The sequence below is a fragment of the Oncorhynchus nerka genome, linkage group LG11, assembly GCF_034236695.1.
Source record: "Oncorhynchus nerka isolate Pitt River linkage group LG11, Oner_Uvic_2.0, whole genome shotgun sequence".
Lineage (NCBI taxonomy): Eukaryota > Metazoa > Chordata > Actinopteri > Salmoniformes > Salmonidae > Oncorhynchus > Oncorhynchus nerka.
The window spans coordinates 36,733,013-36,756,006 of NC_088406.1; the positions used below are offsets into that span (position 1 = coordinate 36,733,013).

General features: G+C 45.6%; 1 pseudogene; it reads right to left on the reverse strand.

Annotated features, from left to right (window-relative positions):
* Positions 1-606: 606 nt before the first annotated feature.
* The window catches only part of LOC115136800 (RNA N6-adenosine-methyltransferase METTL16-like), a 35,453-nt pseudogene continuing 13,065 nt past the window's right edge, over positions 607-22,994 (reverse strand).

Genomic DNA, 22,994 nt, shown 5'->3' on the forward strand with positions numbered 1-22,994 from the left:
ATATATATATAATTGTTAATAAAGCTGCATACACACACTGTTTTCTTGAGTAAGGCAGCTCCAAAATGCAGGTGTTTCAGCCTAGCTCAGTGCTTTCTGTGGTGGTATAGAGCAAGGAGAAAATGGGAGCATTGCACCGTGATTTGCTCAGTGTTCTATCACTCATGGGGACAGTACTTCATCACCAAGTTTTAGTCCTTAGTAAGGGTAGACATCCAACATTTCAGCCCTTTGGGTCCTGCCATATAATTATTACAAGTGCCATTCCAAGAAGGCTCATTGTCATTGACCACAGATAAAATGACAACTTGATTTGATATCTACAGCAGATTTGATTGTACTGATCATGTCAACATCTTACTTTCAAAGTCTTAGCTACCAGTCATCATGAATCAAGTCGATAATCTACTGGCAAATCCTTTTAAATCCTTGTCATATGAAGAGAAATGATAGATAAAACATATCCGTGCTCATCGGTCAAAGACACAACAAATTGGAAATTGCAAGTTCAACAATCAGTCGTCTGGAAGGAATCAGTGGCTAACTGCATGCATTGTAAAGTAACTACTAATGTGAGCCCCCCCCCCCCCCCCGCAAGTTCCCACAATAAATCCAGAGATTGACAGACTGATGGCCCACAAAAGACCACCGCGCCGCGCCACCTTCACAAGGCGAGTCCAAAAATGACCTGTATGCTGTTGCATAAATTATGTAATATGCAAGGGAGATATGTATGCTGTAGCTAAGCAAGTAATACTAAGTGTATGTTGTGTAGTAAGATGTTAGTAGCCCATGTGCCTTAGCCTAATAATTGTCTATTTTCACCAATGCGGTATTGTAAACATCATTCGTGGCCGGTGTCTGCTTGTTTGCCAACTTTTTTTGTACAGCTTTTAGTGCTACTGATAATAGTGGGGGCGTGCAAATTCAGTACACATTATTTAACGCGTCAAATGTTATTACGACGTACCTTTTTTGAACGCCATTTGGGTCTTTGCATGTCAATGTGCCTCACCCTAAATTGTCTATTTTCACCTTAATTTCACCTGTTTTAGAGAAATGTAATCATTGAATATTGTAAGAGCTTTCAATGTTTATATGCCCCCTTTACTTATCTTACGGTTCTGACTTGTTGTACAGGGAGTACACTGTAAGAGCGGCCCATGTTCTGAATTCTGTCGTTGTAAAAGTGTTGAACAAATAGTTATGACTATGTCCATCGTCGCTCGCTCATTAATGTCTTAATTGAAATTACAGATTGCCTCATCTGCTTGTCATTCCCTTATGCCATAGTTTGTACATCTCAATTGTCAGTAGAAACCACATTTGATTAAGCAACTCAGCCATGTTTTTTTAAAGGCCGTAAATGAGGCTGCATTAATTGTTTCTCTGCCAGTGGTAGGCCTGATCACCGACAACAATGAGGCAGCCTATAGGGAGGAGGTCAGAGACCTGGCCGGGTGGTGCCAGAATAACAACCTATCCCTCAACGTAACCAAGACTACGGAGATTATTGTGGACTACAGGAAAAGGAGCACCGAGTACGTCCCCATTCTCATCGACGGGGCTGTAGTGGGGCAGATTGAGAGCTTCAAATTCATTGGTGTCCACATCAACAACAAACTAGAATGGTCCAAACACACCAAGACAGTCGTGAAGAGGGCACGACAAAGCCTATTCCCCCTCAGGAAACTAAAAAGATTTGGCATGGGTCCTGAGATCCTGCAACATTGAGAGCATCCTGACCGGTTGCATCACTGCCTGGTACGGCAATTGCTCGGCCTCCGACCGCAAGGCACTACGGCCCAGTACATCACTGGGGCAAAGCTGCCTACCATCCAGGACCTCTACACCAGGCGTGTGTCAGAGGAAGACCCTGAAAATTGTCAAAGACCCCAGCCACCCCAGTCGTAGACTGTTCTCTCTTCTACCACATGGCAAGCGGTACCGGAATGCCAAGTCTAGGACAAAAAGGATCCTCAACAGTTTTTACCACCAAACCTTAAGACTCCTGAACAGGTAACCAAATGGTTACCCGGACTATTTGCATTGTGTGCCCCCCTAACCACTCTTTTACACTACTGCTACTCTCTGTTTATCTTATATGCATAGTCACTTTAACTATATATTCAGGTTCAAACTACCTCAATTGGCCCGACCAACCAGTGCTCCCGCACACTGGCTAACCGGGCTATCTACATTGTGACCCACCACCCGCCAACCCCTCTTTTTACGCTACTGCTACTCTCTGTTCATCATATATGCATAGTCACTTTAACCATACCTACTACATGTACATACTACCTCAATAAGCCTGAGTAACCGGTGTCTGCCTTGCTACTCTTATTTTCAAATCTCTTTTTACTGTTGTTTTATTTCTTTACTTACTTTACTCCGCACTATTGGTTAGAGCCTGTAAGTTAGCATTTCACTGTAAGGTCTACACCTGTTGTATTCGGCATTTCACTGTAAGGTCTACACCTGTTGTATTCAGCATTTCACTGTAAGGTCAACACCTGTTGTATTCAGCATTTCACTGTAAGGTCAACACCTGTTGTATTCGGCATTTCACTGTAAGGTCAACACCTGTTGTATTCAGCATTTCACTTGTTGTATTCGGGGGCACGTGACTAACTTTGATTTGAGACAAGGCTCCGCTGAAAGCCTGGTGTAGCAGTAGTAAGGTGTTGGGACAGCTTTATGGAGGCCTTACCGTTTGTGGGCACCGTTTGTCACCATTATAGTGCAATTATTGTATTGTTTAGTGGCTTTGCTGGCATGCATCCCATCCTGTCTGGTATGGCAACTGCCCGGAAGGCCCTACAGATGGTGGTGCGGACGGCCCAGCGCATCACTGGGGGCGAGTTCCCAGCCACCTAGGACGTACATGCCAGGCGGTGTCTGAGAGGCCAGAAAAATTGCCATGGACTCCAGCCACCAGAGACATGGACTGTTTACCATGTTCACGTCAGACAGGCAGTATCGGTTCTTCAAGGCTCAGACCAACAGACTCCTAAACAGCTTCTATCCCCTGGCCATAAGACTGGTAAATGGCTAACTACTGCTCTCCCTCAGGTGATCCACAGGACTCTACCAACTGACACAATACACTTACAGCCACACGCACACACCCCCCCACACCTATGCTGCTGCTATAATGATTACATTTATTACTACCATAACGCTGCTGTTCATTGATTTATCTATTATTACTATCACTGCATTGTTGGGAATGAGCTCTCGAGGTAAGAATTTAATGGAAGTGTTTTACACCCGTGGTATCCTGTGCACGTGGCAAATGAACTTTGGGTCCACTGCTGGACCACTTTTCCTGGTATTTACCACTAAATCCCTGTTCAGGAAGTTTGTCTGTTCGGCTGCGACCTCATGTGACAATTGTGCGTACAGGCACACAAAATACTGGGCATCCTGCATTAGGTTTTGTTTTAGCTAAAGTGTGTGTATGCAAAGATCATTCATTACCGACTCAAGTCAATACGACCGTCTAATTGTGATACTAAGACAGGCCACTAATAGGTGGCTACCCAGAAAAGCTATATTTCATCAACAGGATACAAGTGGATGAGCTGCAGCTATGGACTGCCCTCTTGTGGTTGCTTATGGAAGCTGCATCCTAGACAAATGTCTGGGATAGACTACCTGTTTGTAAAACACTGACTGAACATGGAAATACACAAATAACATGGTACTAAAACATACATTTATCAAAAACATTGCTCTAGTCATTACAACCTTGACCTTCCTGTTTGTGTCGTGGTGGGTAGTGCTGTCTGTGCCAATGTGATATTGGGTGTTGTAGAGGTAGGAGAAGACTCCATGATGACATCCTCCACTGTTCTCTATTGGGACACAGCTGACCCCTGAGAGTTGTCTCCATCTGCCTTGTTGGTCCCGGACTGTGGAACACTGCCTGGCCCCTGTGCTGCTGTGGGAGTGTAAAGCTATACGGGATGTGTGTAGTGGAGTGCTGCAGGCTCTATGGGTGCTGGGCTGTGGCTGAGGAAAGAGTGGTGGAAGTACCACTGGGGGGCGCTCTGGGCAGCTGAGGTGTCAGCCTTGGTCTCTGTCTCCTGTGGATCCAGGTGTTCTGCACAGCTGTCAGGAACAGACTCTGCTCCTTCCTCCCACAAGGGACACACTTGTGTAGCACCTGCAGAACACAGATGACACAGTTGCTGGGTATTTTGAGTCTACAATCTATGATTTGTATACCTCTGTTGGAGAAATTGGGTTAGGGTGTGTGCTCGCAGAAAAAGTATGTCCATGAATGAGTTGTGTACATGTAAATGCTTAGTTGTCTGTGTGTGGCTCCTAAGTGTGTGTGTGTGTGGTGCTTGCTGTATGTGTCAGGGTTTTTTCTGCACAGAAAACTATTGGACGGGTCACCTAAGTGTTTTTTCAGGTGGACTAAGTCCAAACAGTAATACAAAAGTGTATGTGAACAAAAAAAAAAATTTTGGGGGGGGGGGAATTGTTTTTCAGCGTAAATATGAAATGACTAAATCCAGATAGATAAGGGACCTATATTTGTTGTTTAAGATCAACATTGAAAACTTAATGACATTTCCTTAATGTTTGAGCATGAGAACAAGCTTGTGTGGCCTACCACTTTGTGGCTGAGCCGTTGTCACTTCACAATAACACCACTTACAGTTGACCAAGACAGCTGTAGCAGGGCTGAAATTTAACAAACTGACTTGTTGGAAAGTTGGCATCCTGCAATTGTTTGTCTATGGAGATTGCATGGCTGTGCACTCAATTTTATACACCTGTCAGTAACAGGTGTGGCTGAAAAAGCTGAATCCACTCATTTGAAGGGGTCCATACGTGTATAGTACATTAATCCCACTAATGCAACAAAATGTGAAAAAAGCTAAAGGGGGTGTGGACTATAGGTATACACAACTGAAATATTTTATTAAAGTAATTTGAGTAACTGATGGTTAATGGGCAGTCACTACCATTATGGGACATTCATTCGTGGTTCTATTGTGTTATAGCATTTAATGTAATTTAAAACAAAATCGAATCCAAAATGTGACTTTTACAACAAAAGAATGAACCGGAACAGACCTCAGAAGGCACTAATAAGCCAGGGCAAAATGCATAGAATTGCAGGAAAATCATTTTAAAACAGCAAAATTCTCTCAGCTCCATGGGAAAGTGTGTATTGAGCTGCAGAAAATTTGATTTAAAAAACAGCTACATTTGATCTCCCCTGCCAAGATTGGTGCTTTAAATTCTTGCCCGCAGGTCTGCATGGACGGGACGACCACCACCTAAGCCCCCTTTTTAATCCAGAAACAACCCTGTGTGTGTTTACCTTTTAGGTCACTGAGTGTCTTCTCTAGCCAGGCAGTGATGGCCTCCACGGGCCTGGGGTTGGAGGGTCAGCCTATAGAGGAGGCCTGGGACTGCAGCAGCATGAAGGACAGTGGCTTACGAGATTTCTCCAGACTTCTCCAGTTTCCTCTCCTTACTGGGGGGAGACTGAGATGAGGGAGCTGGAAATAATGAAATATCCATTGACAGAGTGGGATTTACCCAGGTACCATTGTCATAATCTGCTTCTCTTCCGGTGAAGATCTATGTAAAACACTTATTTGGAAAATGTGAATCCACCTGCCCAGACTAATAAAAGGTGATTAATGATGACAGTGTGGAGACTGCTGGTAAATGCACAATATCAATACCCACATATACCCACACGTACAGTATGTTGTTCAGACAGGCATGTTAGTCATAAACGAGTTCACTGGGACAGCATTCCTGAACCTGAAGGTGCTAAAAGACAAGTTTGTCCCAGTTACACACTCTACTGCACGTCATTATACACCTGAGGCACTCAAGTTCACTCTGACCAAACGCGCACACACAAACAAGCTTAGACATTGACAACGTGAGCTGGTAAAGTCTCACTGTCCTAGTCACCATGGAAACCCCTCTGGAAGGCTGGGGTATGATGATGAAGTGAGGAGAGAAAAACAGAGGGAGGAAGAAAAGAGCGGGAGGAGAAGAGAGGAAGTAAAATACTTCAGCTCACTCATTCTGTGTGACAATGAGTGAATGAAAGGGGGCTTGATGGAGAGCCAGAGGAAGTGAAGAGAGAGGGAGTCTTGGATTCCTGGAACCATTATCAGGACTCCTGTCTGTTTAGACCAGCCCACGCCACGGATGAGTCACGGCCTGCATACCTCTCTCACTGCTTTTCTCTCTCGGTCTCTTCTGTCCTTCCCCGTGACTCTGCGCTTTTTCATCTGCTGCTCATTTTATTGTCAACACATTGAATTGTAAATGCAATATCAAAATACACCACAAAGGGGCGCTCCTTCCACATGATTTAGTCCTACGTCCCTGCAATGACATTGGCCCTGCTGTGCCTTGCCTCAAGCTGCTACTGGTACCATGCTGCTATGGTGGAAGCATTCCTTATCTAAGCAAGTCCACACATAATGATGCCACAGGGCTCTACCGTATACAAACATACCTTATTGGTCCATAACATTTGATTTAAATGCACCCAATTGCCAGATCGGGTCTGCAATGAAACAATGCAACAATGACATTGTAATCAGTCAGACAACACTGCGAACTGACCTGCATGGAATGGAGGACTGGACTACGACCTTCAGACTGGTCCTAGATCAGTTCTCTGTTATCCTATGAGATAATGTCATTTGTGTGGTGGTATACTTACTGTATTAAAGACTAATGAAGACAGTCATGTTTAATTCACATATTCTCTTTCCATAGAAAAAAGGTTGCAGACTGGTCAATAGGAAAGAAAAAATGGAATGTGTCTAGTCTAGACTCAGACCTGGGTTCAAATACAATTTTTTTAAATCATTTTAATCATTTTTTATAATTTAGTTGGGCTCTATTAAGATTGCATGGATCAAAGGAACCAATAGAACATTCACAAAACTACAACCCCCCCCCCCCCGCCCATCTGGCACTCCAGGAAAGCTAAAGCAAACAAAAGATTTCAAATAGTGTTTGAACCCAAGTCTGTCTAGTGAGTCTATACCAGCCAGGCCTTGTTATAGCTGCTTCATGTGTTTCTGATTGTTTCCCAGCCCTTCTCCCTCTGCTCAGTAAGCCCCTGCAGCTCAAAGGAAGAGGAAAACAAATCGATACAATCCATCAAGGATTGCAGCCTGTCTGTACAGCACATCGTTGACATAGATACACACACATCAACGCAGTACACACACTCATATGCACGTACACACACAGATTTATACACAAAGAGATAAACATACACTCCCAGACAAAAGCACACACAGGAAAACACTTACACATGCCCATAAGCAAATAAACAGAAAGCACACACAGGAAAGGACACCTCTCCTCATCTAGTCTGATGTGTGTACAGCTTTAAATCCACTCTCGGTCTCCATTGATTCATCTTTACTCTTTCTCTCCCTCCCTTTCAGTCTTTCTCTCTATTATTAATCTGACTCACCCACTCCCACATACACTCAAACGTGTGCTCAGTCCACACACACAAGAAAGATGGCTTTCTGTATTCTGTTTTGACCACACCTCGCTCTAGTCGTCTAGTGTAGCCAGTCTGTCTGTTTCTCCCTATCTAGCAGCCCCATTTGTCCAACTAGGACTCAAGCCCGGGAAATCAGCTGAACAGAGCCTCAGCATGGCTCCCCAGATAATAGGCCATTATTCAATTACTGACCACAAACAGACAGATCAGCAGAAGAGAGATGGCCATTTAACCATTTAACCTAGACAGGGATAGCCCCACCCCACTTTTCCTCTCCCTGTGGGGCCACCAGAACCTCAATACCAGGGTCTCTTGTTCCTGCTGACTTCTGACCCCTGCTGTAAATCTTCTGACTGGCTGCATGCCAGACACACCCCCTGTACTGGGCCCACAGTGTCACATGACAGTCAGAGAATAGAGACCAACAACAGAAGCTAGAAGGCCATGAAATAGCCTGGCCTCCCCTTAACGCTCTCTCTTTGATTCTCTCATGTCTTGTTCCCTCTATTTCTCTCCCCAAGTTTCCTTTTATGGTCTTTGTACCTTCATTCACTCTCTCTCCATCATCCTCGATCTGTCTCTCTACTCCTCCCTCGTTCTGTTGTGAAGGGATCTGATTCTGTCCATGTGCCTGGTGAGACTCACTTACTGCATTACACATCAGTCAGATGTGTGATCTCAGAGCTATTTATTGAATCACCAGGATGTGTTAAAAACACAGGCTGTGATGCCACAGAGGAGCTAGTTACTAGTACATAGGTGTCTGCTCTAGTAATCCATGGGTTAAGTAGCCACAGACACATGTACACTCACCAACACCCAGTCATATGCACAATTCATACATAGACAGACAGACAGACCCCCCCTCCCCCAGGTGTGGGGTCATCCACACACTCCGCCCCAGTCTGCCTGGTAATGATGCAGTGCTCCACTGTGTAAAGAGAAAAGAGGAGAGGGCAGTAAAATGTAGGCCAATCTTTCTGCTCAACTGCCTTTGTGGTGAAAGGCAAACGAGATTACACAAAGACCAAAGAAGTCCTTCAGATACTGTAACACTCCACTTCCCACCCCCACGCCTCTCTAGCTTCCTTTAACTCTCGCTCTTATTTCCAATATTACCAGCTTTCACACTCTCACATTGATCTCTATGATGCTCTCTCTCATCTCATTCTATCACTCCTTCAGCGGCCCAAAAGCCTAATGGCATGGCGTGCATGTGCACACACTCCTGCCCCAGCAATGGTTGCCTGGATACAGCAAATTAGGGTAGGGACACAAACATCTCCCCAGAGGGCGGGTTGAGTGCTGCCTGCGTTCTCTAAAGGAATGGGCTGGAGAGTGGAGTGGGATGGGCCGCGAATGCATTATTAAGGAAGTGTGTGGAGGTTGGGAACGTCTGGAAAAGCAGCAGGGGTATAGTTAGGACATGCCCCTAGATGACTGGGGAAGAGAGAGCGAGAACACGAGAGAGAGCGCGATGCCATGATTATGACTTCCTCTTCTACTCTCCCACTATAGATGAACGGGTTGGGAGAGGACCCGAGGGGTACTGCCCACACCGCCCACCAGAGCCAGCTTACCAGAACAGTAACGGCATCGTAGAAACTCCAGGCCAGAGCCCAGGGCATGGTCCGTCCCTGGCAGAACTCTGTGTGGTTCACTTTGGGCACCTGGGAACAGAAACAGACCGATACAGAACATTAGACAACACGAATAGAGAAGACAACACCAACAAGCGTTAGCAATACACAAATGTAGCTCTGCAGAGGCAGCATTTCCAGCATGTCCAGGTGATGCAGAGCTGCACTACGTCCTTCAAGGTGTGAACAGCACACATTTACACAGTGCCAGAGCTGAGCACTTGTGTGAAGAGCCTCCAATAAGCATGAAGAACGTGGGGGGGGGAAGACCAGTGTAAAAGACTCTTCAATAGTATTCACTATCCACTTGATACCGCCTCCCTTCACACTCACAATCAATATGTGGTGGGTTTCAGTGCCCCCAGAGATACATGTCAAAGGTCAGGGAAATGGATCCCAGAGGAAAGAAGACACATCCCTCTATGAGAGCGCCATGTTGACCCCTAAACACTCACCAAATTAACCAAGCAGCGAGAGAGAACGAGGAAGATAGAGAAAAGTGCGCGAGAGAGATAAGGTGCAAATATCATTAGCATATTAATTAGGTCTCCTATTCCACCCCCACCCTCTTGCCTGCGCTGGACGTTGGCCAAGGATGCACTCACACTAATGAGCAGTGACACACAGCGACAGTCCTCTGACACCTCTGGAGGATTGTGGGATGGTCCTCCCCCAGTGATTGACATGGTGTGTGTGTGGTTAACACCCTTGGGAGCTGCTGTGATGCCATTCTGGTGCCAGCTGCCAGTCATCCCCACTGAATGGGTCTGATAATCTGAGGTAAGCGAGTGGTACAGGCTGGAGACTAACCTCTATAGTCAGATAGTCAAGTCAGTTAGCAGTCATGCGCTAGGGGCTAATAGCTAGGATAATGGCGCTAATGAACATTAGCGGCGCTGACCTACTGTGTGTGTGTGGGCCCTGCCATGCGTTTCAGTCATGCAACACTAATAGAAATCAGCTCAATCAGGTCTGGGCTGTGACATTGTTTAGCCAGCCTATTAGCCAGGCTTGATCCGTTACGGTTCAGAAGGTATCTGATCCCCCTCTTCCGTCTCAGAGGAGGTATTAGATGGTAGGAGGGAACTCATTCAACCCTCCATTACCTCACCTTGTCATTGGGTATGTATGGGGTATTCAAGTATGTTAACTCACGCCTGGGCTTGGTACAGTGGAGCTGTGTGTATAAGACCATGTATGAGCATCTAATGTCGTCTTGTCGGAGCTCCCATTCTGACTTCTTTCCCAACATGCAACTGTACCATTTGGAAGAAAAATAATCTTAGGAGTGTGTGTCCAGCGGCCTGGGTATGAACTCGTCTAAGATCAAACAAGCCGCAGATATTGGATATCCCTCCTTGACTCGATGGGAAAAAGGTCCTAACGGACTTTCTGTTTTTGTAGTTCTGAGGCAGAGTGGGTAACTACGATTTAATATATATATTTTTAGACATCAAAGCTCTGCTCCTCCATAGAGACTCATACTGGTCTCATTGTTGTTCTAGCTCTCCCTCTTATTATATATATATATATATATATATATAAAATGAGAGAGTGAAAGAGAGAGAGCTAGAACAACGAGACCAGTATGAGTCTCTATGGAGGAGCAGAGCTTTGATGTCTTGGCCCTGAGCAGGAGAGCAGATCAATATCTCCTCTGCAATGAAGAGATGGGTCTATTGTAATCGATACAACAGCATATAGAGCTTCAGTATCAACCAGCAAGGAGAAAGAGACAGAGAGAAACCTAGCAGGGAGTCAATCTGGATAGGAAAACTAACAATGCATGACAAACCTGGTCTGGTTAGGTTGCCTTCCTTCCTGTCTAGATACTATATATCTATGAGCAATGCAATGTATGGTGAGGATGGAGTGTTTGTTATGTGAATGTCAAGTGTCAACACATCCTGCACACAGAGCAGAGCACTACTTTCAGAACTACTGGCCAAAAAGTATACAAAAAAAGAATGTCTTGAAAAATTGATCACTGTGTTTAATGTACAAGGTGACATGTCGTCACACCCAGAGTTGTCCTGAACAGAATGAGGCTGTGTTTGTTTATTGTGAAGAGAATTCGCCGGGGTGCACACACCTGAATGGACTCATGACTCTGTGAATGATTAACACTAAGAACATATTTTATAACTTAGCTAGTCATGTTGGCAATAGAACAAGATTTCAAATCCTTTTCATGCCCAGTCACCCAGATTGCGATTTATAATTGACCGTTTTTCGGTTGCGTTAACAACTGTAACTGTGTGATGGCGGGGATAGTGTTGTGTTCCAAATGAAACAACTACAAGTGTGTTTGCACAGCTAGGAGAGCTCAAAAAAGCACCTTATAGTTGAGACTCTTCTTTGAGTCATAAAAGTGGATTACAATTACTTAGAAACTGTGTCCTGTGAGTCCTGTGTGACCCCTTGGAGACACCAGTTAGTCCTCTCACTCAAACACTTGTCATTGTTTAGTCTTATGATACCCCACATTTACCAGGAATATTCTTATGTTACTCAAGGTATCCAGATTATTTTGTTATCAACAAATTTAGCAAAAAGTACAGTAATTGTAAAATGCACATATAATCAGTGTAATGTTGGGATTCAGTCTTGTCAGGTGAACTGTTATGTATTAATTAACACATTCTCTCCAAACTGCTCCTAATCAATTGCTACCATAGTTATGCATATTATTTTCATATTTCTTCTGTAGAAAATATTTCAATGTAGCCCTATCCATATGTAGCCCTATCCATATAGGCCAATTCTCACAAGTTTAAAGGGTTGAAAGGGGAGAGAACACCTTTACACAGCACAGACTAATACAGCCAACCAGATTTGAACAAGGTTTTGAATAAAGGTTTAATTAAATTAAATAAGAATTTAGTGACCTAAATGCCATTCATTGAAAGCACTGAAAGGTTTGGGAATGGGAACAGGAAACAAGCCCTCTCTGAAAAGTGTACACTGTGTTTGAGGGCAACACAACACAAAAACCAATCTGGCTAGATAAATACCAACTAACAAAAAAAGCCGGATGAGCTTGATGGCATTCATTAAAAGCCTTGAAAGATTGGGGAAGAGCCCACTCAGAGAAGCGCCCGCAGAATGGAGGTAAGGGTGGAAATGTTGGGGGTGAGAGGATTTTGCGTAGGGTTGGGGGGCAAAAGCCTCGCCTCAAGTGGCACTATGAAATATTGAGGACCTGTAATATCCCCAGATGTTCCCCACTTTGTCATGCAGCGAGGAGGGGCTGAACATTCATGTTAACACACAAAGAGCTTCCTCACTTCCTTCCTCCAGAAAGATCTTCCCACCCCAAAAAACAAAACTCTCATGGGGGTCAGACAAAAGCATTTAGATTCTTGGCAAAGTCGTATAATTTCTTTTTAAATTTATTTTCAAGCAAACCCTTCCAAGAGTGTTTATCATATCAATAAAAGACAATAATTAGCAGAGGGCATCACTTTGACAAGGGGGAAATCAGCTCCTTTTCCTGGCTGGTGGTTGGGGTGTGCTTGACTGTGTGTGTGTGTGTGTGTGTGTGTGTGGATGGTGTGTGTGTATATCTGTGTGTGATAGTCTGGTGAGAGTAATTACAGCTCAGTGTTGTTGAAAGGGAGGGGGAGGGGTTGGTCGAGGGGATGGTGGGTCTCAGAGGACCAATCAGAGGGACTGGCTTGGTTTCCGTGGACACCTGGCAGTAGCTCTGCTATCCCAGCATGCAGTGTGTGGAGTGACAGCCTGCTTACTGCTGCCTTGGCCCCAAACACACTACACACATGGCAGGAGAGGAGAGAGGGAGGACAGGAAAGAACAAAAGTCGGAAGAGAGGGAGACTAGGGCGGGCACGCCTTCCCCTGTGGCAGACACTCATCTATGGTCTTTACACAAGCCAAGCGCACCACCAAGTGTGAACACACAGACACATGCACAGCCAGGCAAACAGACAGAGGGAGACAGACACTTTTCCCCCTGTGAGGGCCACTCATCTTTCCACTGAAACATATGTGCACACCGACGCGCACACACACGTGGTTGACAATCATCTTTCCACACAAAAATACAGTAGTGACACACACCTTTCATGACAGCCACTTGTCTCCCAGTCACCACGCATGCGTGCGGTTGATTAACTCTAATAGTGCGTATCTCTCCCACTGCATCCATGTCTCACTCCACTGCACCACTGACAGGCCTTGTAATGGTGGTGGTGGTGGTGTGTGGAAGAGATCTGTACGCCCCACACACAGCTGTTCCCTGTGGGCGTGCGGATACTGCCAGGGTGTGGGTGACTGTTTACTCCTGGTGCCAATTCATTAAACAAACTCTGGGTGACAGCTCCATCCCTGCATCCCATCTGTCCTGCTCTCCTCCATCAGTAGTCCTCTCATTCTTCAATCTCTCACTTTTCCTCTCATCCAAAATTGAAAAGGTGCATTTGTAACAGAAGGTAATGAACAAACACCCAACAACACCAACACATAACCATCAACTTGTTCTATATTATATTTGGGGTTTAGGAAAGTGGCGCAGATATGAAGCATGAGCAATCTGAAACCAATCGGAAACGATCTTGAACGCTACCCCACTTCCTTCTGTGAATGCCCAGTGTACTGATGGGGACCAAAATGTTGTGTTTGTGAACACAATATGCGCGTGCGTGCTGCGTGACACGCAGGCGTGTCTTGAGTTGCAGACTGTCATGGATGATCCTCTTGACAAACTCCAGCTCTCCGCCCTCAGCCATGATCTCTGTCACCCCACCTGTGTTCACTGAGCTGGGGGGAGGACGACGAGAGTTCCTGGAATTTACCCCCTGGGGAGAGGAGGACAGAAAGGGAGGGGATGAAGAAGGGAGGGGAAAAAAAGAGGGGCATGGGGAGAGAAATAAAGGGTAAGAGAAAGAGGAAACGTGACAGGAAAAGAAAGGAAGAGAAGGAAAATAAGAAAAAAATGATCTGTGAAAAGGAGATGAATAAAGCAGTTATTCCAGATACTCAAAACACTTTCAATCTAAAAGAGGCCTACCTTAACCTCTAGTTGGTTGGCGAAGAGGGGAGGGTTACAAATGCAGAAGTCATTGACAATGGCTGATTCCTCCTTTAGAGCGTCCATTAATATAGTCTTCTGGGGAACTTGAGACAGGGCAAGGACACGTTATCAACATCTGCTCTATGCTCCTAGTGTCTATAAGCTATAAATCAGTTATAGCCTCTCATAGCACTACATAATGAAACAGTTGACCTTTGATGAGGTCCGAGAGGTTGTTCTGCTCTATGCTCCTAGTGTCTATAAGCTATAAATCAGTTATAGCCTCTCATAGCACTACATAATGAAACAGTTGACCTTTGATGAGGTCCGAGAGGTTGTTCTGCTCTATGCTCCTAGTGTCTATAAGCTATAAATCAGGTATAGCCTCTCATAGCACTACATAATGAAACAGTTCACCTTTGATGAGGTCTGAGAGGTTGTTCCGCTCCACGTTCCTGGTGGCGTAATCTACCTCAGTAGCCAGGTAATGCCAGCCGTTCATAGAGGCTCCCAGCAGGGGGTAGATACAGGACGCTCCAGTACCTGGGGATATAACACACTACGTGAGGAACAGGGTGTGAGTCTGAGTGTTTGTGTCTGTGGCAGTCTTTTTAATGCCACTCCCGCTGTCTCCTATTGTCCATAACAGAATAATAAGAGGTGAGCCAGACAGCCATGATCAGATCATCCAGGCCTAACAGAGACCAGGGCCTCTAATCTAACTGACCACAGTGAGGTCCCCTGGGGCAGTAGAGATGGCCCCGGCCAGGTTAAGGCTTGGGAGAGTAATTCCCTGTGGATATCCATCAGGAGAGTGACATCTCCAATCAGCTTACAGAATGGACCAGGGTCACCAATCACTAACCTGTTTCTCTCTCTAATGAGCTAACTGACACACATCACAGTCTTTGATAGAGCAGGAAACCAGCCATGACATGTGGATGGGGATTTGGCCAGTGATCAACAGGAAATAGATGTGGGATCTGAAGGTGGACGTGCCAACAATCATGCAGCCCCTCTCTGGCAGTCTGTAATGCCAACTGGCAGCCAGCTGCTCTGGGACTAGTTAGAGTCAGCCTGTATTAAAAACATGTCTCAGAGTAGGAGTACAGATCTAGGATCAATCTTATTATGATCTCAAAGGCAAAACCTATCTTATATCAGCACTACTCTAAGACTTCAAATATGTGTCTTGGGCTAGACCTGCGCCAGGCAGCACCTCTCTGCCGGCCTGAAAAGTGCATCGTCAGGCAGCTGCCCTTATAGAATATGTCCCAAATGGTACCCCAATCACTATACAGCACACTACTTTTGACCAGGACCCATTGGGCTTTGGTCAATGCACATTGTAGGGAATAGGGTGCCATTTGGGATGCAACCACGATGAGTCATACCCAGAAAGATTACTGCTGCAGGAATATAGCAAACAAACACGATCACACATTAAATACCTTTATCACTCTCCATTACTGATGTGATGTTTGTATGGGAATTAATGAGTTTATTCATCCCATTCAGCATTGAGGATATTTGTGCACTTTCTTTATATAGACAGGTGAGAAATCAACCGTCTGATGTAACAACTAAGAACCAGTGGAGGGATTAAAGGGACAGGCCATATAAAAGCCATCTATTCTTCTACAGAAACAGGACATAGGATCGGAGTGGTGGTAATTATGCATCCTCGCAATTATGGTTGAACCAAGATGGATGGTTCATTTGGGTTCATTTCAAGGGAGAGAGAACAGGATCGGCAGAGGGGCCATATTTATAGTGGTTATTGGAGGTCATAACTCTACCGAGGTCGATGCCCCTGCGTGGTTCCCCTTGGCCTCCGACCAGGTCCTCCACCCAGTGGATGTAGTTGAGTCTGAGGCACGGTGGGGATGAGACGCTCCAGAGGGATGTCTATGGTCAGCCCAAAGTCTTCCTTCAGCAGGGTACAGGTCAGGGCTCGCACCGCCTCTGGCTCCTTGAAGTTCAGCCTGCAGGGGGGGGGTTACAATGCTAAAGTATCTACCCCTATAAACCAAAACCACAAGTAACTACACCTATAAACCCAGCCGTAACACATTTTTTGGAAACTCACAAAGAGCTACTAACCACAAGCCCTAAATAGAAATGGCAAATCAATTCTACCCCAACAGTGACTACCCTGCCACTGCTGCTTCTCCTAAACACCACCCTACAGGTTTCCACTGACACCATGTCACATAAACCACCAATCTTCCAGGCAGCACTAGACTGCATTCACACCTTCCTCCATATCACTCATAGCCCAGTGCTCCATATCACCCATAGCTCCATATCACTCATAGCCCAGTGCTCCATATCACCCATATCACCCAATAGCCCAGTGCTCCATATCACCCATAGCTCCATATCACTCATAGCTCAGTGCTCCATATCGACCGTAGCCCCATATCGCCCGTAGCCCCATATCGCCCGTAGCCCCATATCGCCCGTAGCCCCATATCGCCCGTAGCCCCATATCGGCCATAATAGCTCCATATCGCCATAATAGCTCCATATCGCCCATAATAGCTCCATATCGCCCATAGCCCCATATCGCCCATAGCCCCATATCGCCCATAGCCCCATATCGGCCATAGCCCCATATCGCCCATAGCCCCATATCGGCCATAGCCCCATATCGCCCATAGCCCCATATCGCCCATAGCCCCATATCGCCCATATCGCCCATTGCCCCATATCGCCCATATCGCCCATTGCCCCATAGCCCCATATCGCCCATAGCCCCATATCGCCCATAGCCCCATATCGCCCATAGCCCCATATCGCCCATAGCCCCATATCGGCCATATCGCCCATAGCCCCATATCGCCCATAGCCCCATATCGCCCATAGCCCCATATCGCCCATAGCCCCATATCGCCCATAGCTCCATATCGCCCATAGCTCCATATCGCCCATATTGCCCATAGCTCCATATCGGCCATAGCTTCATATTGCCAATATCGCCCATAGCTCCATATCGGCCATAGCTTCATATTGCCAATATCGCCCATAGCCCAGTGCCCCATATCGCCCATTGCCCCATATCGCCCATTGCCCCATATCGCCCATTGCCCCATATCGCCCATAGCCCCATATCGCCCATAGCCCCATAGCCCAGTGCTCCATATCATCCATTCCCCCCTAATTACTGCTCATCGCACGTCAACCACCACAATGAAACCCGGTGACAAATTAAATAAGGAGCTTATCAATTTACACTTCCTCACTAATGATACAGAAATAATATTTTCCAGCATTAACCAGACCCCCACCAAACAGACCCCCACACCTCCTTCTCTACATCTCTATGATTTTAACTGACTGGAAAGTACGTTTTGGGAAACACACAGACAGAGACACTGCCTGGAAAGCATGTTTTGGGTTTGAGAGACAAAGAGAAGGGACAGATGTGTAATTAACCAGTCTGTCTGCATTCACACCTCCACAGACAGCAATTAGAAACCTCCTGGTGATAGGATCGTCTGGCACCTCCTTGCTGGGTTTGGGGGACAAGAAGGAGAGTGTATCCACCACAACTACGGCGGAGAGGAGAGAGAGACTATCACTGATGACGAGCAGCACTACAGGGCGAGGACGAGTTAGTTTCCCCAAAAGGCACATAGCCGGAGTTATATAGTACATATGTGACAGACCGGGGAACGAACCCGTGTCCCTCAAGACGGTGTTAGCCCGCTGAGCTAAAGCCTATCCACTAGCTCAGTGTCTTCAGGTCTCACAGTTTCGCTCTTCTCAGTCTAATGATCAACATGCAGAGAACGAAGCCGTTCAGAGCCTGCCTGCCCAGCCCCCTATTTTTAGACCGTGACGAGTGTGTGCACGTATGTACTGCAGAGCACTACAACGGCAGGTCTCCATGGCAACCACCCGGGTCCACCGGCACACACAGGCAGTCAGCTCACGTAAATCCAGCCACGCTGGAGCAATATGGCTGATAATGGAAGAAGCGTGAGAGTGCACGAGATCGAGACACACATTGTAGGGTGGATGTTTGTGCGCCAGACGGTGGTGGCGATGGACGGTGTGGGGCATGGGACAAACCCGGTAAAACATGTTTATGAGAGAATTAATCTTGTAGATGTGCAGGTGTTACAGGAATAAGATGAGTGAGGTGGATGGCAAATGATAAGGGAGGCCTAAGGGAACTTTTCGTAATGAAAACAGAGGAAGTTTGTGGGCTGTGGTGGATGAGTGGACAGGGAGTTCTGGTCTCCCTACGGACTCCAAACTGCCTGGGCAGAGAGGCAAAATCAGCAATTTCTCTCTGCATTAGGAAATACAGATTGTGAGAAACAGATGACAGTAACAAAGAGAAAGGGGGAGTACATCAATTAGAAGGGAGGGGGGTGGGATGGTGTGTGTATGTGAGATAGAAAGTGTGAGAGAGAGAAAAATAACAGCAGAGGGAGTCGAAGAAAAATATGAGGGAAGTGAAACTGATGAGCACTAGAACAGTCCTAGGGCAGTGAGATGAACAAACCCATATCTACCTAGGGAACCAACTGCCGCAGCTGAAGAAGCCAGCAGCAAGTAAGCCCCACGCCTCCACCCTCCGCTAGCATAGTCCATCAGCACAGAGAGAGATGGAGAGGTGACCTTCAGGGCAAACTAATTTTTATTCTGAATGCACAGTATAATTATTTTACAGATTAGCAGCTCCTCTTCCCACTTCAGGTTGTGCACTGAACACAAACTGTATTGACTGTTCCTCATTCAGAGGTGTAGCCAAGACTGCACTTTAAATTAAGGCACTTCTAAGTATGTAGAAGAGCTCATTAGGTATAACCAAAAAAATATTCCAAGGGGAAGTTGAAGCCATTCAAAGAAGCCACATTTATATTCAGTAAAGCGCTCTACCAATCCAAATCCATGCGGATCAGGGGGTATCATCGGTTAACGAGCGAACCAATCAGAGAGGTCCTGCTAATCAGTTGGCTGTAATCAGTAACCCAGTCGAACAATCATGGAGGTTGAGGTGATTTAGTGCACTTCCACCATATAAGCTACCTATCCAGTTCCTTCAAATCTGCAAGGTTAGTACAGTGCCTTCAGAAAGTATTCATACCCCTTGATTTATTCCACATTTTGTTATGTTGCAGCCTGAATTCAAAATGGATTCAATATATAATTTTCCACCCATCTACACACAATACCTCATAATGACAAAGTTAAAACATGTTTTTAAAAATGTTAACACATTTATTGAAAATGAAATGGAGAAATATCAAATTTAGATATTCACACACCTGAGTCAATATTAGGTAGAAGCAGCTGTGAGTCTTTTGGGGTACGTCTCTAAGAGCTTTGCACACCTGGATTGAACATTTTTGCCCATTATTCTTTTAAAAAATTCTTCATGCTCTGTCAAGTTGATTGTTGATCATTGATGGACAGCCATTTTCAACTATTGCCATAGATTTAAGCCAATTTCAGTCAAAACTGTAACTAGGCCACTCTGGAACATTCAATGTCGCCTTGGTAAGCAACTCCAATGTAGATTTGGCCTTGTGTTTAAGGTTAGTGTCCTGCTGATCGACAAAATTGTCTCCCAGTGTCTGTTGGAAAGCAGATTGAACAAGATTTCCCTGTTCTCACAGCTGTATTATGTTTATTTGTAATCAACAAACAAATCCCTAATCCTGGCCAATGACAATACCCATAACATGATGCAGCCATCAGCTTCCTTAAAAATATGAAGAGTGGTACTCAGTGATGTGTTGAGTTGGATTAGCCCCAAACACGTTGTATTCAGGACAAAAAGTGAATTTGTCTGCTACATTTTTTGCAGGATACATGTTTTGTAATATTTTTATTCTGTACAGGCTTCCATCTTTTCACTCATTTATGTTTGTTAATGTACTATGTTGTTTATCAATCCTCAGTAATCTCCTATCACAACCATATAACCTTTTTAAAATGAGTATTGGCCTCATGGTAAAATCCCAGAGCAGTTTCCTTCCTCTCCGGCAACTGAGTTACAGTAGGAAGGACTCCTGAATATTTTAACGACTGGGTGTATTGATACACCATCCAAAATCTAATGGATAACGTCGCCATGCTCAAAGGAATATTAAGAGTCTGCTTTTTTATTTTAAAAACACATCTACCAATCAGTGCCCTTATTTGCGAGGCATTGAAATACCTCCCTGGTCTTTGTGGTTGAATCTGTGCTTTAAATTCACTACTCGATAGAGGGATCTATATAGATAATTCTGTGTGGGGTACAGATATGGGGTAGTCATTCAAAAACCATGTAACCACTATTATTAAACACAGAATGAGTCCACACAACTTATGAGATTTGTTAAGCACATTTTTACTCCTGGACATATTTAGGCTTGCCATAACAAAAGGGGTTGAATACTTATTGACAAGACATTTCATCTTACAAAATTCCACTTTGACATTATGGGGTATTGTGTATAGATTAGTGACACAACCTTACATTTAAATTCTGATTAACAACAAAATATGGAGAAAGCAAAGGGGTGTGAATACTTTCTGAAGGTACCATATTTGGTCTAGCTAGGGGCTCGTTTTCAGACTGATCCATACATATTTCTCAATTCACCTCCTCCTCCTGCCTTCCACTGTGTTAATAATGCAAGCAGAGCACCAGGAAGGAACCCACTGTGAGATGGAAAGTTCAATTACTCCATTTATTAAAGGAAGGGAAAAACTCCTCTACCCACCATGGATGATTTCTCTGCTGGTAATATCTGCCCCCACCCCCCAAAAAAAGAATGACAGCCAAATGAAATGTCACCCAGAGAGCGTTGAATTTTTAATGCCCCCTCCTCCCCCTACTGCCATGGCATCAAGGGTCGTCAGCCAGCCAGAGACAGCCATGATGGAACGCCTGGGCTGGGTCATAATCCCATCTCTCTCTGCCATCTGAGTCCCATCTATCCATCTCCTCATCTTCACCCCTCTCTCCTCTTTACTATTCACTCCATTCATACAAATTTTGCTCTGTGGTCTTGGCCTTTTTACTGTCCATGTATCTTCTATTGCTCTCCCTCCCTCCCTCTCCTTGACGAGAACCCCCAAAATACACTGCTCAAAAAAATAAAGGGAACACTAAAATAACACATCCTAGATCTGAATGAATGAAATATTCTTATTAAATACTTTTTTCTTTACATAGTTGAATGTGCTGACAACAAAATCACACAACAATTATCAATGGAAATCAAATGTATCAACCCATGGAGGTCTGGTTTTGGAGTCACACTCAAAATGAAAGTGGAAAACCACACTACAGGCTGATCCAACTTTGATGTAATGTCCTTAAAACAAGTCAAAATGAGGCTCAGTAGTGTGTGTGGCCTCCACGTGCCTGGATGACCTCCCTACAACGCCTGAGCATGCTCCTGATGACAGTCTGTGGTGCAACGTGGCGTTGGTGGATGGAGCGAGACATGATGTCCCAGATGTGCTCAATTGGATTCAGGTCTGAGGAACGGGCGGGCCAGTCCATAGCATCAATACCTTCCTCTTGCAGGAACTGCTGACACACTCCAGCCACATGAGGTCTAGCATTGTCTTGCATTAGGAGGAACCCAGGGCCAACCGCACCAGCATATGGTCTCACAAGGGGTCTGAGGATCTCATCTCAGTACCTAATGGCAGTCAGGCTACCTCTGGCGAGCACATGGAGGGCTGTGCGGCCCCCCAAAGAAATGCCACCCCACACCATGACTGACCCACCGCCAAACCGTTCATGCTGGAGGATGTTGCAGGCAGCAGAACGTTCTCCGCGGCGTCTCCAGACTGTCACATGTGCTCAGTGTGAACCTGCTTTCATCTGTGAAGAGCACAGGGCGCCAGTGGCGAATTTGCCAATCTTGGTGTTCTCTGGCAAATGCCAAACGTCCTGCAAAGGTGTTGGGCTGTAAGCACAACAACCTGTGGACGTCGGGCCCTCATGGAGTCTGTCTGCTCAAACGGTCAGAAACACATGCACATTTGTGGCCTGCTGGAGGTCATTTTGCAGGGCTCTGGCAGTGCTCCTCCTGCTCCTCCTTGCACAAAGGAGGAGGTAGCGGTCCTGCTGCTGGGTTGTTGCCCTCCTACGGCCTCCTCCACGTCTCCTGATGTACTGGCCTGTCTCCTGGTAGCGCCTCCATGCTCTGGACACTACGCTGACAGACACAGCAAACCTTCTTGCCACAGCTCTCATTGATGTGCCATCCTGGATGAGCTGCACTACCTGAGCCACTTGTGTGGGTTGTAGACTCCGTCTCATGCTACCACTAGAGTGAAAGCACTGCCAGCATTCAAAAGTGACCAAAACATCCGCCAGGAAGCATAGGAACTGAGAAGTGGTCTGTGGTCACCACCTGCAGAACCACTCCTTTATTGGGGGTGTCTTGCTAATTGCCTATAATTTCCACCTGTTGTCTATTCCATTTGCACAACAGCATGTGAAATTTATTGTCAATCAGTGTTGCTTCCTAAGTGGACAGTTTTTTTTTGAGCAGTGTATATCTACTTTCACTTCTAAAGGCCAATTCTCTCGCATCCCTCTCTCCAAAGTTCTCACTCCCACCCTCCCCCTTCCAACTTCTTTCAATCATCTCCCACCCATCCCTGTTCAGGATGAAGACTTGTCTCACTGGTAGGTCTTTTTTCAGTTGAAGGATCTTGCACTTTTATGACTATTACATTTGTTCCATTGCACCAGGCCAGCTCAAAAAGGCACAGCTGAAATATTTGAAAGAAAACAAATAATATTTGAACCCATGCGGGTCTGGTAGTGAGCA